The sequence below is a fragment of the Lolium rigidum genome, unplaced genomic scaffold (assembly GCF_022539505.1).
Source record: "Lolium rigidum isolate FL_2022 unplaced genomic scaffold, APGP_CSIRO_Lrig_0.1 contig_34821_1, whole genome shotgun sequence".
Taxonomy (NCBI): domain Eukaryota; kingdom Viridiplantae; phylum Streptophyta; class Magnoliopsida; order Poales; family Poaceae; genus Lolium; species Lolium rigidum.
The window spans coordinates 14,213-17,985 of NW_025900294.1; the positions used below are offsets into that span (position 1 = coordinate 14,213).

A 3,773-nucleotide genomic window follows, 5' to 3' on the forward strand; every position below is an offset into this window, starting at 1 on the left:
GCTCCTCTCTTGTCCCCTCCTTTTCTTGGAACCTTGTTGCACCCCTCTCTCTCTCTCTCACGATTGCTGCTGCTCGAGCACGCATTGGCAGGAGCGTGTATGCTATCCCAACGCTTCCCTCTACCCACCAGACAAATCCCCATCGAGCTCTATCTATCTAGCCTCCCATGTGATCCCAGTGGTCACCGCGCGCCGCTCACCACGCTGGCCACCCCACCACCTCATCCTGGTGGCCGTGGGCGACAGGGCTGGCACGGAGGTGAGTCCCACGCCTCGGAGACGCACGCCAACACAGTCCTCTCCCATCACCTCGCAAGCCATGGAAACACACTGCCCCGCTGAAAATTCCGTCGAACACCTTGCTGTCGTGCCACTGCACCGCGTTCCCTCCTCCCTCTGCACCACCGACGCGAGCGTCGCGCCAAAGCGTGGCACCGTGGCTTAGATGAGCCTCTCCACCGCCCATCTCCGCCAATCCACCGCTGCCGCCCGCTCTTCTCTCTCGCCACAGACCCGGTGCACCGTGCACCGGCGTTGGCCTTTAAGAAGGGCCAGGCCTCTCATGCTCGTCCCCTTCGCCTCCATTTTCCCCACTCCAACCCTCCACTCCCCCTCCTGAGCGGAGAAGAGCTCCACCTCTCCCTGCTACCCGAGCTCCACCTCGCCTTCCGTAACCTCACGGTGAAGGTTGTCGCGGCTGCAGGCCACCATCTCCTCTCCTCTCTAGCTCCCTGGATGCACCCTGTACTTCTCTCTCTAACGCACCCCTCTTTCCCTACCCTAGGTCACCGGAGTTCACCGTCGCCGGGCGCCACCGTGTCCGCCGAGCTCGCCCGTCGCTGTCCAACTCAGACGCCTGTGATCTCAGCCGTCGCTATCACTGCGGGTGCTGCCGCTGGAGAAACGTTTCTGCGGCACGGCGGCGACCCACCACACCCTCCTCGACTGCTTCGGACCTGCCCCGAGCGCCCTAGGTGAGCCTTCAGGCTTTCTCCGCTATCGAGCGCGGCAGCGCCGCCTCCTTTTAGTTTGCGTCGACGATGCGCGGGTCGTGAAACGGCCGGGTCCAGCCACCACCATCCGATCAGGATCCGGCGGGTGCATGCTGGTGGCCGCGGGCCCTGCATTCCAGCGCGGCGGGCCACGTCCCCGCCATTCGAAAACCCGTCTTCCGCCCAGCCTCAGCGGAGCTGGGCCGAATCTGGCCAGCCCAGAGACTCAGCCCCCTCCCCTTTTTCTTTACATATCTTGTTTAAATCTGCCCGATCTTACTGCTGCAGGTTTTGAAATTTTGTAAATTCCTTACCGTGAGCTCGTGAACAAATTCTTAACCACAAACAAATGCATGCATGTGATGTCTGGGTGTAGATCTGTGTATATAAATCTAGTACTAGAATGTTGCAGTATAGCCATATCAATTATATTATTAAAACGAAAGACAAACGATGGTCTAGATTTAATAGGAAAAGAAGAACGACTGAGATTTAACTTGGCCGTCATATCTTTTCCGCTTCCAACATCGACAAAAACCTAAAAGACCTGCAAACGTGGCCGTCATATCTTTTACGCTTCCTTTCCCCTTCCTGCCGACAAAAAAACCTAAAATAAAACCATCTCCAATGGCCTTCCTGCCGATTATGTGGTGGCGAGTTCGATTGGCCCTTTACGGCTAGCGATACATAGAGGCTAAACAACATTCACGATCAGCACCAGCAGGGACGAGTCTCCTCGAGCGATAAAGAAGACCAATAGAATTATGGATGGTGGCGGAAGTCTGTATCATGTGGCGTATGATAACTTGGATCCCAGGTGTTTTCAGATCTTACTAAGAGGGAAGCCAATTGCTAAATAGTGGTGCGTGCAATGGAAGTCAGCTATATCATTGATCTAACAACCATGGCAATGGCTGTAAGATTGTATTAGTCGATCATGATTGGATCTATTATTCTATTTGGTAGCAGCGGAAATCTTAATGAATCGGCTCCCGTGTTGTAGCAGATTACCAGCAGGAAAAATAATATTGCAGGCAACAGCCACGAGATAGGCATACTCAGATTTTTTTTTTCATTACAGATTCACATTATTGTCTCGGCCAAGGGAGAGGAATCGGAAACAGGGACAATGTTTAGACTAAAATCACTAGTTAAATAGTATGAGTTGTGTATAGACCTTTTTGCATGAGGTCAATTTTTTGTGTTGTAGATGTGAGTACCTTTCTTTTGGCACTGGTCACACTTGCAGAAGCTTGCTGGTTATTGTTTGGTTCACAAATTAAATATCAACCAGAGAGCTATTCTGTGATTTTTAACTTGAAAACTACAAATGATTTTGGATCAAACCCACGGGATACTGGTAGATCTCATGTTAGGGTACTTTTGTGCCAAAGGAAATATTTTTAAGAGTGGTAGTTTAATTCTGGGGATTTTATTACTGAAACATGATACCTTTTCAGTATCTGATTTTTGTAAATTCATTTACAAATAAGAAAATGCCAAACCAGTGGGGTTAGATCAAATTTAGTTTCAGCTATCCATGGGTATGCTTGGATCTGGTTGATTATGCTCTGATACTGGTAGTCTTAGTTATATATTGTCTCTGTTTCTGTCTTATTTAAATTTTATAAATAATTTAAAAATTTATTTGCAAGTGATTCTTGTGCAAGTGTGTTATAAATGTTGTTAGCTTTCATTAGCTATGCTGCAAGTATTTTTTTTTGACTCACAGAAAGATTTAGATCATTTAAATGGTTCCTAAGTCATTTCTGGATTTGTAAAAATCATAACTTTTGTTTTAAAAACCCTAAATTAGTGAAACCACTCTCAGTAGCTTGCGTTTGTGAACCTTTACGTACTGTGATTTTACCAATTTTTTGTGTGAATTATTCTGGAATGGTTTGTTGATTTGGTGTGTTGCTTTTTTCTTTTTATTTTGCGACGCTAGATTCGAACGCCGCCGGAATCAGAGGAGGAGGTGAAGTTGGAGGAATTGAGGAAGAAGGCCAGGGACACTTTGCTGATCAAGGCAAGCCACCTCTCTATGCATACCTTGTCCAAAATATCTTGCTCTTGCATTATTACAAGTTCTTATAAAATTGCATGGTTTTTATTCTATTTATGTGAGTGGTTCCGCCACTCGAAGTTTTATGATTCCACCCTTACGGGTGCAGCCCTCGTGATACCTACTGATCCAACACTTGCTAGAGATATGGTGCTTAACACCTTATCATCCTTGTCGCCGCTTTTCAAAGAAAAGTTAGACTATAGGTCGGGAGCCCTCTTTAAAAAGGTTTGTGAAAAAAAATTCACGAAAGAAGTGTTTCGAAAACCTTGGAATGGGGTAGCCCTGCCCAAGTGTGAGTTTATCAAAAGGAAAAGGTTTTCAGGAAGAAAAGTTGCTGGAGGCAAGTGGAGAAAATTGTTTTCGAAAAAATTTGGTGACTGAGTACCTAACCGGACCTAGCCAGTACAACCACATTACCCCTTAGTGGGACGGGGCGTAGCGTAGTAGTTTGTCTCGCCTTAGTTTGAGTCCTGCAAGTGTAGTGGCAGTCCGACCATGGATGCTTCGACTGGGGTTCTTCCCATGAGAAGGGACGCAACCCATTTGCCTATTTAGGTACGCGGGGTACAACTTTTGAGCTCCCATTGAAATATGCCTAAGTGGTTGGATGGCATTCCGGAGGGTCGAGTGTGCTGGGGACCTTGCTACTCCTGGACAACCCTCGGACTCTGGTGTTGGGAGGTACAACTCATTCGGCATATGTTGTTATGCGG

At 47.8% G+C, this 3,773-nt stretch overlaps 1 long non-coding RNA gene across 1 annotated transcript; it reads left to right on the top strand.

Annotated features, from left to right (window-relative positions):
• Nucleotides 1-287: 287 nt before the first annotated feature.
• Nucleotides 288-3,358, top strand: LOC124681174. The gene is made up of 3 exons (XR_006995741.1): nucleotides 288-687; nucleotides 785-974; nucleotides 2,941-3,358. It is a non-coding gene; the product is annotated as an uncharacterized LOC124681174 (long non-coding RNA).
• Nucleotides 3,359-3,773: the final 415 nt, after the last annotated feature.